The sequence below is a fragment of the Juglans microcarpa x Juglans regia genome, chromosome 8D, assembly GCF_004785595.1.
Source record: "Juglans microcarpa x Juglans regia isolate MS1-56 chromosome 8D, Jm3101_v1.0, whole genome shotgun sequence".
Taxonomy (NCBI): Eukaryota; Viridiplantae; Streptophyta; class Magnoliopsida; order Fagales; family Juglandaceae; genus Juglans; species Juglans microcarpa x Juglans regia.
In genome coordinates this window covers 13,092,702-13,107,818 of record NC_054608.1, presented here as the reverse complement: position 1 = coordinate 13,107,818, position 15,117 = coordinate 13,092,702, and positions in this window count along the sequence as shown.

The following is a 15,117-nucleotide window of genomic DNA, read 5'->3' as shown; positions in this document are numbered from 1 at the left end:
CTGATACCAACTGTAACGCCCCGTTCTTGGAGGTCCAGAGAGTTAACTATTAATACCTAAAATCAACTTAAATAACACAACTATAAAATCCAAAAAAATCCAATAAAAGTTAATCCATTTAATCAATCCAAATATCTAAGTTCCTTCATAGGGACAATAAAGAAAATCCCAATAACATAAATTAAAAACTCTCCAAAACTCGAAATTATCATTAACTCATCAAATCAAAATACCCGAAAAATAAAATCAGTTTACTAACTACAACTCTCAAATAAGCACTTGTACCCTCAGGCACTTATTCTACATCGATCATCACACATTGGTAAAACTTCCTACTCTTGTTATCCAGTTGAACCATCAAAATTATCTGAAAAATATATAGAGATAAGGGGTGAGTTATCAACAACTCAGTAAGCAGAGGACATATACTAGTGTGTAAACATGAGCATTTACTGAAATCAGAATTCAGAACAAAACATTTTCATTTTTCAGAATGCGGAAGCAAAACATGTTATCAAAATATCAGAGCGAAGATTTAGAAATAATTTCATTCAAAAATATCCTTTTGGCATAGCATAAATGATCATCATCATCATCAGAACATCATATCAAAACAGAAGCCATGTATAACCCCCGTGGTAGGGTTGTGCAATATGCGGATAACCAAACAGAACATAAATCACTCTGTCACCAAGGTGTGCACTCAAAACAAAGACCACTACTATAACCCGTGGCAGGGCCGTATCCACTATTATAAGTCGTGGTTGGGCCGTATCCACTATTATTACCCGTGGTTGGGCCGTATCCACTATTATTACCCGTAGTTGGGCCGTATCCACTATTATAACCCGTGGTTGGGCCATATCCACTATTATAACCCGTGGCAGGGCCGTAACTAAACAGAACGGAAACAGAATCAAATTCAGAATCAAAGAGTCATGCCAAAGGTTTTCAGAAATCACATCTTATCCAACAGAGTACTGAACAAATTCATATCATCTTCGCAATCAAAGCAAATCCAAAGCATATTTACATAATTATGCACAAATTTTCATATTCGCTCTTTTTTCAAAATTCAGAAACAGAATATCAAAAATAAGCTCATGTCTACACCAGTCATGATGGAAAATACTATCTTCTTAAACAAAATCTCATGAATAATGCAGAACAAATAACTGAGGTAGTTCAAATTTCTTTTCATAACCAAATATGTATATTTTTCAAAAAGTCAACCTCAGCTCATTTTATTTTAATGTAAAGTCTAGCATAGGAATCCCGCTTACCTGGACTTCTTAACTTTTTCGAAATTTTCCTCAAAATGTCGAACAATAATTAATCGTCATCTATAAAATAATCACATAATTCTCGTAAATTTCCAATTAATTACACATTTCGATACTTAATCCTAAACTTCTAAAATAACCTATTTTAATCCTTCAATACCTAAAAATCCTCATAACCGTAAAATACCATCATTTTCTAAGACTATCAATATCCACTTAATCGAATTCATACCGAATAAGAAAATTTATTGAATAAGTATTATGACAATTATATAACTCAATAAAAATTAATATTCAAAATACCTAAAATACCAACAATATTTTATAAATAAAAAGAATACATTGGTTACTAAAATTTCCATAAAATAAGTCATGAAAAACTCCTCTCTTAAAAATAGGTTTACTTCCTTTAATTAACAATATTATTAAAATACAAATATAATATTTATTGACACTTAAAGCAAAACTCATTTAAACATAAACCCCCAAAATAAAACTTCTCACCCGAAAACATTAGGTTAATCCTACCTGATACCAAAACAGCGGAAAGAAGGAAAAGTCGAAGCTGACTGAAGAAGAAGAGAAGGAAGGGAATGGAAGAATAAATTGCACAATAATTAAATTATGCAAGCACAAAATAAACAGGCGGTTAAACCAACCATATACATGTATGAATATGCAAAATCAGTTGTAATAAACAAATAAGTTTTATTAGAATTAACAAGTTTAAAGTAATTACAGGTGCAAGATAGTGCGGATTTGCACTTACAGAAATCAGGATAACAATTTGTAACGGCCCGATCTTTTATTTAGAAATAAATTACAGATAAAATTTTTATGAGTTAAAGCAAATTATCAGACGATTCTTTTTATAAACCTAGAGTTAAATCTCTATTATTATTATTATTATTTTCCCTCCAAACCCATGAATCCTCTTCATAATACAACTCCTCTCTACCGGATTTTTTTTTCTTCTTTGAATTTGAAACACGCACCAAACCTAATCCACCCGCATGCACATGCACGTCTCTTCCTTTATCTTTATCTAGGGTTTTCATTGGTCTATATATAGAGGCTTATTGTGTCCAGTCCGAGCGTCTTTTCTCCAGCGTGAACAACCAGTCTCAAGCCGAAACCAAACCCATGCCTTCTTCCCTACGCCGCACTATGATTCCCTCCACGCCAACCCAAGCTGCAAGCCGCACTCCCTAAGCCCCTTGTCGCTGCCCCCACTTCATGCACGGCCTCCAGGCCACGTCCAGGAAACAAGAAATCGAGAGCCACCTGCACGACGGAAACCGTGCGTTAGCACTACCCCAGCCCCACAAAAGAGCATAAAAACTTGGCCTCCTTCCATAACCACGACGCAGCTCCTCCCTCTGGCCACCCCGTAGCCCAGCTAGCAGAACCACTGCACGGCCTGCCCTCGGAAAAGCCATCAACCCGCTGCCATCCTCCCCTGTTTAAGCCCCCAAAAACAGAGCACTGAGCTCTCCGACCGTGAGCCACAGCCCAGCCACCCTCAGCCACAGAACACGCCGACGCCGCCACTGGCCACCATAGAATTCATCGGACCACCCTCAGCCGCCAAGGCACGCCGTAGCTGCCACGGACGCACACTGTTTTTGCACGTCCGAAACAGAGCATGCAGTCACCTTCTCCACGGTAGCCACCTCAAGAGGCGCCGAACCCCTTCTCCGACGACACAGAAACCGCCGGCCAGCACAACCCAGTGGCACCCACTCCGTCCCGGTAAGCCACGACCGTCGTCGTCCCCCTCTTTCTCTCGGTTTGTTTACGGCTTGACTGAACTCCCGCTCTCCTCCTCTCGGCGTCATACCACCACTGCCCAGAGAACCCAGTCACGTCTCCGGTCCTTCCCCAGCCACCCATTGCCGCCGCTCATCAGCTTCCTCTCTCGATGAGCATCGCACCCCCCAACCTGATTGCATGCATTTCCTTTCACGCGTAAAACCAACCCGAATCCATGCAAACCGTAAATCAATCTTTTTTTTGGTTAGTTAAATTACAAAAATGCCCCTCTATTTTATTTTCCCAAAATGCCCATGTACAGTATGTTGTTTTTTCAAAAATATCCTTGTTTATTTAAGACTAACGGGTAAGGATATTTTAGTGTCAGGAAGTGTTTAGGTTTAGAAATATAGACTATTTTAGTAGTTAGGTTTTTAAATAGAATCACTTGTTTAATTAGAAATTTATGCAAAATACGTGTTTATTTTTTATAGGCGACCGATTTCGTGCCGAAAATAGTGGATTAGCATTGCAAGGTAAGTAGCATGATCATATCCTTACGCGTATGTACAGTGAGCTGTTTGTCTTTTTATAAAAGATATTATGCATGTATGCCCCTTTATTGGAAGCCCCTTTTTACGTACCCAAAATATGATAAAATCATGAAGAAGTCATGATTTTATGTGAAAGACTATTCATGAAATTATTTATGAAGAAGTCATGATGTTATGTGAAAGACTATTCATGAAATTATTTATGAAATGCATGATTTTATGTGAAAGATTATTCATAAAATTATTTAGGAAATGCATGATTTTATGAGAGTTATTTCGTAAAATATTTATGAAAAATCATGATTTTATGCGATGAAACATGTATCATGACGTTTATGAAAGAATGCGATTCGTTTGAAATCTATGATACGATATGACAAGTATGCATGTGATTTCTTTTGAAATCTATGATATGATATGTATGTGATTTCTTTTGAAATCTATGAAATGTCAAGTATGCAAGTATGATTTGATAAAATATGTAACGGCCTATGTTATGATATGAAAACGGTACCTATGTTATGGGCATATTGCATTGCCAGGTCGTGCATGCTGGTAGTGCACCCAGTATTGTCTTCCTTATGTATGGATTCCACAACCCGTGGCCACGGGCGGGATCGGAATCTATTTAGATTCGCTAACCCTAACTCACGGGGGTCAACAGTGGGTAACGGCCTATGACAAGTGAAAGATAAGTTAATGTTTATGTCATGTTATTTATGAATGTATTTATGAATATGCACGCTTTTTTTTAAGAAACCTTATGTTTATTATGTTTACTGTATGATGTGTTGCTTATTGAGTATTCGACTCATTTTAGTTTGTTTTTATGTTTCTAAACCACCCCAGGTGATGACATTTATGAAGACGAGACTGCAGGACAGAACTTGACCCAGGGAGGCGAGACAGAGGCCTAGACAGATTATGTTATGATTATTTTTATGGTTCTAAGTTTTAAATAAATTATTTTGATAAGCACACGAGACTTCCTTATTTTTCATAAGTGCTTCCGCAGACCTTATTTTGGATTTTCAATATTTATTGAAGTTTGTTATTTTATGGAAATTTTTCGCATCTGGTGTATTGTTAAAAAGAAAAAGTTTTAAGTTCAAGTTTAGTAGTAGCACACTGGCTCCTCGAAAATTCTAAAATGTCTTTTCGGGAACGGGGTGTTACACAATTAAAATGGACTGGTCCATCCGTTAGAGAGGATTGGATCATTCCGAGAATACTTGTTTCAAAATTATTGAATCTAGCATCCCTTAAACAAAATAATACGGATGCATTGATGTCTCTTCTTGTTAAAAGTTTGGCAGCAATTTCGACAGATCCAATATGAATATATCTAAAACCTTGCTCCAAGAATTTGGTTATCTATTTTTCTTGAAAAAGATAACATTTTTCTTGGATTTTGCAAAATGGCATAAATTTGTTCAACAGTATGTACGCAAAACTGTGTGTGCATAGATCTCTCAAACCAATTGGTTCAATAGATCGTGCTAACATCAAGTTTTGGAATCTTCCATGATCCCAGCACAGACGACTCTATTGCTTCAAAAGCTCAGTCTTCCTCATTAACTATGTCAGGCGGCATAGCCAACCTGGAACTAATTGTTGAATTGGATTTATTCACCCAACTCATTTTGTCCTAGGACAACACCGACCGTCGCATCTCAGGGGTCTGCGAACTTACCACTCTCGGCCCTCGAGTTTGGACCTATAGCTGCCCTATACTCGCCTCCCTGGCTTTAAAACGGGACTTACACCTCCGGGTTCCTGACCTACTTGTCGAAAGATGATCCTGAACCAACCAAAGTAGAAACTCTGCATGGGGGTTGTCAGAAAACAAAATAAGTTTAACAAAGAAGAAACAATTCACAACAATTAGATACTAGATTGGCTCTGATATCAAAACAACGGAAAGAAGGAAAAGCCGAAGCTGACTGAAGAAGAAGAGAATGAAGGGAATGGAAGAATAAATTGCACAATATTTAAATTATGCAAACACAAAATAAACAGGCAGTTAAACCAGCCATATGCATGTATGAATATGCAAAATCAGTTGTAATAAACATATAAGCTCTATTAGAATTAACAAGCTTAAAGTAATTACAGGTGCAAGGTAGTGCAGATTTGCACTTACCGAAATTAGGGTAAATAAGGAGACTCAAGGTTAGGGGGAGAGGATCAGAAGTGTTTCTTTCGAGTGTGAGTTATGCCTTAGCTGAGGAGTAAGGTTCTTCTTTTATAACATAAGGAGTTCCTATTTACAATCATTAAAGTAAAATAGTAAATCAATCCGTGAGTGAACAGTAGGAACTGTTTAAGCACGGGGCTCAGAATGTCATTACTGTGTCTTTCCAACTGTCTCTGTGGGAGGCTGGTTTCGGCACAAGATGACAAAATAACATTCGGTCGTCTGGTTATCTTCCAGCTGTCTTTTGAGGCGGCTGCTTTGGATACGAGGCGACGATTATCTCAAAGTAGACTTTAGTTAGTCTTCTTTGAACTCAAGTAGTAGTCAATCATCTTCCAGCTTTGGAATGTCTTCTGAATCATGACCAAATATGTTACTGTATGAAGCCTCTGAGGATGCTTCTGATTCTTCAAAATTATTGCTCGTGGACTTAAACAGTTGTTGCTCAAGCAATTTTATTAAATCTTTTTTGCCATGTCTATTTAGGATATTATCTTGGGCAGACTTAGAAGATTTCTTTGAGGATGAGCTGGTGGCTTTTCCTCTTGCTGAAGCAGTTGGTGAATTAGGAGCTTGAATCACTAAAAGGTATTCAGGAATAGGCAAACCAGATTTAATTGCAGGAAATTCCTTTTTGTCTTGTAAATCAGGGGCGACTTGAGGAAAATCTTTAATCATCTGGTTGATTACTTTATCAGTATATCCGAACCTATCCCACCATTTTGTGAAGTAAGCCCAGTCAATTATATTAGCATTTTTCTCATAAGTCCATTTGAAGATCCACGGTAGTTTGTAGTTCTTGCAAAAATGGAGCTCATAAGGAAACATCTGTGAATGCCGGTTCAGTTTTGTACCAGCAACTTGTTGATAGAATGTAAAAGTTATAGCGAGCTGCTCAGGAAGATTATCTGGAATTAAACCGAATTAGTCCCACCATTGGAGAAACCAATAAGGGAAAGTTCTTTTGAATCTTGTATCAAAATTGATGAACCATGAATGGCTCATATCAGGTACCTGAAAGAACATGAAACGTCTCCAGGCAGTTATATAATCAAAATAATTATAACTCAGTGCAGAGACTGAGAGTCTTTTGGGAGTCCATGGGTTTGTTCCCCATTCGGTTTCTGTCATGACTCGGAGGATATAAGTACTGTGGTAGATTAGTTTGGTGGAATCATTCTTATCATAAATGGGTTTTATGACAAGAGAGTTGGTGATAATCAAAATACTAGAATAATACTGGATATTTTTGAAGGAATCTTTAGGTATCCAGTGGAAATTAGGGTAAAAATAGGAAGAAGCTATTTTGAACGGATCTGTTAAATTAGAACGGTTAGATTCTATATGAAACAGATGGGTAATAAATGGCTTCTTCATATATTCAGATTTTCCTTTTGGGAGGAAAAACTGAGGACTAATTAAAGCAGGTATTTTTTATGCCACTGCTTTCGTATATGGATCAAAAGCTGTAGAAACCGTAGACGCGAAGGTTGCCGGTTGCACAATTTTACCAAGAGGTATGAACCTATTGGCAATACTCAATGCTGTTGATGAGGCACTAGGCACAGTGGTGGATCCAGACTCATTCTTGATGAGTTTTATACTGGGTATTGGAGGTGGGGGGTTCACTCTCTGCTTTTCTTTTCCTTTCTTCTTGCTCACGCTTATGGTTGGGTGTCTGCAAGAACTCTCTGGTAAGAAAATCAATGATAGAATTATCAATGCCTTTGATGTATTGAATATCAAAATCAAAAACACTTAAAATACCTTGCCATCGTGCAAAAATATGTTTTGATGCAATGTTTTCAACATTTTGTTCTAAAACAAATTTATCACTCATGCAATCAATTCGAAGTAAAAACTTCTTGTTTAACAAATCAGATTGAAATTTAGAAATACATAGTACTATAGATAAGATTTCTTTTTTAATAGTACTATATTTTTCTTGTGCAGGATTCTAGGTTCCAGAATGGTAGCGAACAGTTTGTTCAGGAGAACCTGGTAAAACAGATTGTTTCAGAATGCCACCATAACCAATGTTTGAGACATATGTTTTAATGATTTTAAAAGAATCAGAAGTGGGGATACCAAGGCACGGAAGGGTCTTAACATGTGCTTTGATTTTCCTCACTATGTTTGTATGTATTTCTATCCAATGAGGAGGATGGGAACGAAGTCGTTCGAACAAAGGACGACATTGTTTCCTCATATCCTTGTAGAAATCAGCAACATAATTGAGAAATCCTAAGAACCTCTACAATTGATTTTTATTAAGAATGATATCAGGGAATTTGTCGGCAAAATCAATGACTCTTTGGATGGGCCTAATTTTCCCTTCAGAAATATCATAACCAAGGAATCTGATCTTGGTTTGAAACAATTTGATCTTCTTCGCAAAAACGACAAGACCATTGAGTCTAATGATGTCTAGAAATGAGTTCAAATATTTCCAGTGTTCATCAATAGATTTGGAAAAAACAAGAACATCATCTATATAGACAATGGTAAAAGTAGAGAATGAGTTAAAAATATCGTTCATGATATGTTGGAACTCACTAGGGGCATTTTTGAGACCGAAAGGCATCACATTCCATTCGAAATGACCAAAGGGGGTAACAAAGGCAGTCTTATACCGGTCTGACTCAGCTATCTAGATTTGCCAAAACCCAGATTTGAGGTCGAATTTGAAGAAGACTACAACATCACTTAACCTATGAATTAAGTCATTTTTGTTGGGAATAGGGTACCTAATCCACTACAAGACTTTTTTCAAAGGTTTGTAATTAATGACTAGACGAGGGGTACCTCTTTCTAGTTCTGCATTTTTTCGAACATAAAAGGCTGGGCAAGACGAAGGGGACATGCTGTCTCTAATTATACCCTTATCCTTAAGGTCTGCAATTTCCTTTCTGCGGAATTCTAAAGTCTGAGTATTCATCTGAATGGGTCTGGCTTTAGTGAAAATAGTACTTTCGTCAAAATTTTTGATATAGGGAAGAGAAATGATATGTTTCTTTCTATGCCAAAAAGCATTTGGTAAATCAGAACAAACATTAGAAACAAGATGCTTATTAAAATCATCAATTTTTGAAATTAAAATTGACGAAGATATTTGTTTCGAAATCTTTTTGTATCTGATTTCTTGTTGAAGGAAATTCAGATGTTTTTCTTTTGCAAAGAGCAAAGATTTCAAACCTTTATCTTGATCAATCTCTTGACGAGATGCAAATTTGAATTTGACCTTTTGACTAAAAGGGTCGTTAGTAATACCATCTTTTTCAGTCAAAAAAAGATATAAAGCAGAAATGAATGGAATGCCTATAATCACTTTGTCAGACATGTTTCTGACAAAAACAGAAGGGATTTTAAAGTAAACATTGTTTTGACAAACATGAGCGTTGTTAAGCTCATATGTGATTTTCATCTGAGATCCATTTGCAGAAAATAATCTTTCAGAGCATTTTTCAAAATATTTGCTAGGAATGAGTCCTTCTTGAATACAATTTAAGTCTGATCCGGAATCAATCATAGCAATAACAGAAAATTGAAAATCATGGGCGACCACAATGGTGACCCTAGAAAACCATTTTGGGGGAATGGTATGATGGATCAAACAAATCTGATTATCAGTAGCTAACTCATGTTGGCTTGAACCAGAATCGTTTGTTTGTTCATTGTCAGAAGGAATATCCTGATCAAGTTGTTTATCAATTTTAAACACTAAAAATTATTGTTTTAAAATTTCATTTTCAGACTTAAGGTTGTTAACCTCAGATCTGAGTTCAACGATTTCTTTTTTTAACAAGATTTATTTCGTGTTCTAAATCATTTGTAGAAATTTCCTTGGATTTTTTCTTTTGAAATCTCTCCGAGGTTTCTTGAAAACTAATCCTTTGCTTAGAAGACTCTAGTTCTTGGCGAGCCATAGTCTTTCTTAATTTAAGAAGATATTCTTCCTTAAGCTTAGGATTTGTTATTTGAGAAATCAAGGTTAGCAATAGGTTTTCTTGATCTTCAGATTTGGACAAGACATGGATTGTCTTACCCTTTGTCTGGCAAGAAGTATCATTACAATTGCAACCTAGCTTAGGATCAGTAGAATCTGGAGATTCAGTTTCTGAGTGATATTCTGAATCACTAGAACTGAACTCAAGGATATCAGATGATGAGGACGAAACTATTTCTATGAGTCGAAATAGTTATTCTTTATCATTGTTATCAATATTCAACTGATTAAGCTTTTTTTTTAGTTTTTTATCTTTTTTGGCTTTCTGGGGGCATTTGTCAGTAAAATGTCCTGGATTGCCATAAATAAAACATTTTCCTTTAGAAAAATCCTTAGATTTCTTCTTCTTAGAAAATGGTTTTTTATAAGTTTTCTTATAAAATTCATCACGGGATTTTCTCCTGATACCACTATGAGATTTAAAAAACTTGTGCTTCCTTTTAGAGGGAGCTATAGCAGGAAGTCCAAATTGTTCACAAAATGTTCTCATTTCGTATCTGGCTTTCTTGCTATTTCTCATCTGCTCTCGAAGCATTCTTTGATCATTACACATACTAATACCAAGTTTCTTAATTACAGCACAGATATCACCATAAGTGTATGCATCGTAATTTAGAGACCCAGCAATAGTAAATTCAACATTCACTTTGTAAGCGAACAAGCGAGGTAATCCATCAATAAATTTTTCTTTCCAATAAGGCTTCTGACTATCATCCCAAAGCATTACTTTGGAAATAAAAACATCTTGGTACCATCTATAATCAGACATCTGATGACATCTGAGATTATTTAACTGGTCGCTAATGCGGCTAATTATATCAGATGGTGTGCCAATAAAATGTTTTTAAATTGTGTAAATCAAAGTATTAACTCCATCAGATTGGGCAGATCTAATAGATTCATAAAAAATAGGCAACCCTTCATCATTACACTTGACAGCGTTCTGAATGGTTTATTTGGCATCTCTGGTTAGGTGTTTATCCCATCAGTTTCTTAAAACACCGGAAAATCCTTGTGTTAAAATCTTAACAATATCAGGTTGCCTGATATTGTTGTTCACGTAAGCATTTGCTACAAGGGACATTTTACTCAAGGTATTCATGATCTCTTGTTCCGAGAAACCATCAATATTCCATTCGTAAACCTTGTCAGTAGAGTAAGAAGATTGGCTTTGAAAAACATTTTCTTCAAACTGTAAATCAGGAGGAGTAGGCCTAAAATACCAGTTATTCGTTAGACTCATTGGTTTGAGTCCTTTTGAAGAAAATCTGGCTATTTCAGGTTTTAAAACAATATCTTGAAAATTCTTTTCAAGTAAATCAAGATCCTATTCTTCAGAAGAGTGATTGTTAGAAGACTCATTTGTAGTTTCAACAAGAACTTCTTTTCCTATTTCTTTGTTAGACAAAGCACTAGTAGAAGGCTGTTCTCTTTTCAGATCATTAAGTATTTGATCAATCTTATCTAAACTCTTTACTTGAGGATTTTTAAAATCAATTTTGGCTCGACTTTCAGGTAAGATAATCAAAGGTTTTTCAATTTTTTTTCTTTGGTTGATCTGTAGTCAAAACCAAAGGAATAGGATCAGGTTTTTCAACCTTTTCTTCAATCAAATCTAGCTGTTGTCTGATTGTATGAAGAGCAAGATTCACAAAGTTATTTTGAGAAATAATCTTTTTTGTTTCTTTGAGAATCTTGTTCTTCTCAGGATCTCTGGAAACAGTTTCTGAGATTTTGAAAGGTGAAGCAGATATCTCAACCCCTTCATGGGTGATGAGAACAGTCTCCAAAGGTGGATGGCTAGACTGAACTACCATTTTACCTTCTTCCTTGACAAAATCAGTTTTAACAACATTCAAAGTATTGTTAGAAACATAAATATTTTCAACAAAATAAAAGAAAAGAATATGCTTTTGCTGCTTATTTATTTCTTCTTTCCATTTTCATTTAACATGTTTTTCTTTTTCGGAATACTTTGTGTGATAAGCTTTTCGCCTAGCACTATTTTTGGAAAGTTTGTATTCTTCAAAAAGATAAACAAGATCAAATGCAAATGGTTTATTCAACACAGTTAGACTGTCATGAATCTGAGGTGCAACAGGAGCTATCATATCTGAAGCTGTAGGTGATAAAGATGAGTTATCGTCTTCTTTATCAGCTTCATTATGAATAGGCTGGTCTTTAAAGGATCTAGCATCCTGTGAAGAATAAAAAGCAGAAGTAACCTGAGAGGACGTAGAAAGTCCTTTTAGTTTTAAAACAGGATTAACAGGTTGGGCTGTTTTAACAGAATCTTCCAGAAATTGTTTGAGATTTTGGTCTCTTCTTACTGGAATTTCTGACCCTGCAAAAGAAGAACTAGATCCAGCAAAAGAATTCCTTCTTAGCCCTGGAGATCTAGTCTGATCAAAGCTAATTTTAATGATTCTATCCAAATACTGTTGAATGTTACTTGAGTAACTGTCAACAGGGTTTCGAGGAATAGGAGGAATCTCTTCTTCCAAAATCCATTCTTTGGGAAGAATTATATCTTTCCAAAAAATTATTTTTGGAGTTGAAACATCCGCATTTGGGGTTGAACTCTGGATCAGGAAAGTTTTTTTCCTAGATGGGTTTTGCAATAGCTTTTGGATTTAAACTCGTTTTTAAAAAACGATAATAAATCCTGTAAATCAAAGTAAGAGATTTGCTACCCTTAAGCATATCATATCCAGAAGTTAAAATGTTTAAAGTCAAACATTTTAAAATATGTTTATCATCAAGAGCCAATCTGGTATCTGATTGTTGTGAATTGTTTCTTCTTTGTTAAACTTATTTTGTTTTATGACAACCCCCACCCGGAGTTTCTACTTTGGTTGGTTCAGGATCATCTTTCGACAAGTAGGTCAGGAACCCTGAGGTATAAGTCCCGTTTTAAAACAAGGGAGGCGAGTATAGGGCAGCTATAGGTTCAAACACGAGGGCCGAGAGTGGTAAGTTCACAGACCCCTGAGATGTGACGGTCGGTGTTGTCCTAGGACAAAATGAGTTGGTTGAATAGATCTAATTCAACAATTAGTTCCAGGTCGGCTATGCCGCCTGACAAAGTTAATGAGGAAGACTGTGTTTTTGAAGCAGCAGAGTCATTTGTGCTGGGATCATGGAAGATTCCAATACTTGATATTTGCACGATCTATCGAACCAATTGGTTTGAGAGATCTATGCACACACAGTTTTGCGTACGTACTGTTGAACAAACTTACTCTATTTCCAAAACACAAGAAAAATATTATCTTTTTCAAGAAAAATAGATAACCAAATTCTTGGAGCAAGGTTTTAAATATATTCATATTGGATCTGTCCAAATTGCTACCAAACCTTTAACAAGAAGCGGCATCAATGCATCCGTATTATTTTGTTTAAGGGATGCCAGATTCAATAATTTTGAAACAAGTATTCTCGGAATGATCCAATCCTCTCTAACGGATGGACCAGTCCATTTTAATTGTTATCCTGATTTAACACTTGCTCTTGATGATAAACATATTTTAAAATGTTTGACTTTAAACATTTAGCAAACCCCTTACTTTGATTTATAGGATTTATTATCGTTTTTTAAAAACGAGTTTAAATCCAAAGGTTATTGCAAAACCCATCCAGGGAAAAACTCTTCTGATCCAGAGTTCAACCCCAGATGCGGATGTTTCAACTCCAAAAATAATTTTTTGGAAAGATATAATTCTTCCCAACGAATGGATTTTGGAAGAAGAGGTTCCTCCTATAGCTCGAAACCTGTTGACAGTTACCCAAGTAATATTCAACAGTATTTGGATGGAACCATTAAAATTAGCTTTGATCAGACTAGATCTCCAGGGCTAAGAAGGAATTCTTTTGCTGGATCTAGTTTTTCTTTTGTAAGGTCAGAAATTCCAGTAAGAAGAGACCAAAATCTCAAACAATTTCTGGAAGATTCTGTTAAAACAGCCCAACCTGTTAATCCTGTTTAAAACTAAAAGGACTTTCTATGTCCTCTCAGGTTACTTCTGCTTTTTATTCTGCACAGGATGCTAGATCCTCTAAAGACCAGTCTATTCATAATGAAGCTGATAAAGAAGACGATAACTCATCTTTATCACCTACAGCTTCAGATATGGTAGCTCCTGTTGCACCTCAGATTCATCACAGTCTAATTGTGTTGAACAAACCATTTGCGTTTGATCTTGTTTATCTTTTTGAAGAATACAAACTTTTCAAAAATAGTGCTAGGCGAAAAGCTAATCACACAAAGTATTCCGAAAAAGAAAAACGTGTTAAATGAAAATGGAAAGAAGAAATGAATAAGCAGCAAAAGCATATTCTATTCTTTGATTTTATTGAAAATATTTATGTTTCTAACAATACTTTGAATGTTGTTAAAACTGATTTTGTCAAGGAAGAAGGTAAAATGGTAGTTCAGTCTAGTCATCCACCTTTGGAGACTGTTCTCATCACCCATAAAGGGGTTGAGATATCTGCTTCACCTTTCAAAATCTCAGAAACTGTTTCCAGAGATCCTGAGAAGGACAAGATTCTCAAATAAACAAAAAAGGTTATTTCTCAAAATAACTTTGTGAATCTTGCTCTTCATACAATCAGACAACAGCTAGATCGGATTGAAGAAAAGGTTGAAAAACCTGATCCTATTCCTTTGGTTTTGACTACAGATCAACCAATGAAAATAATTGAAAAACTTTTGATTATCTTACCTGAAAGTCGAGCCAAAATTGATTTTAAAAATCCTCAGGCAAAGACTTTAGATAAGATTGATCAAATACTTAATGATCTGAAAAGAGAACAGCCTTCTAAGCCATTTTCTAAGAAAAAAAAATCTAAGGATTTTTCTCAAGAAAAATGTTTTATTTGTGGCAATACAGGACATTTTACTGACAAATGCCCCCAGAAAGCCAAAAAAGATAAAAAACTAAAAAAGAAGTTTAATCAGTTGAATATTGATAACAATGATAAAGAAGAACTATTTCGACTCCTAGAAATAGCTTCGTCTTCATCATCTGATATCCTTGAGTTCAGTTCTAGTGATTTAGAATATCACTCAGAAACTGAATCTCCAGATTCTACTGGTCCTAAGCTAGGTTGCAATTGTAATGATACTTGTTGCCAGACAAAAGGTAAGACAATCCATGTCTTGTCCAAATCTGAAGAACAAGAAAACCTATTGCTAACCTTGATTTCTCAAATAACAAATCCAGAACTTAAGGAAGAATATCTTCTTAAATTAAGAAAGATTATGGCTCACCAAGAACCAGAGTCTTCTAAGCAAAGGATTAGTTTTCAAGAAACCGTGGAGAG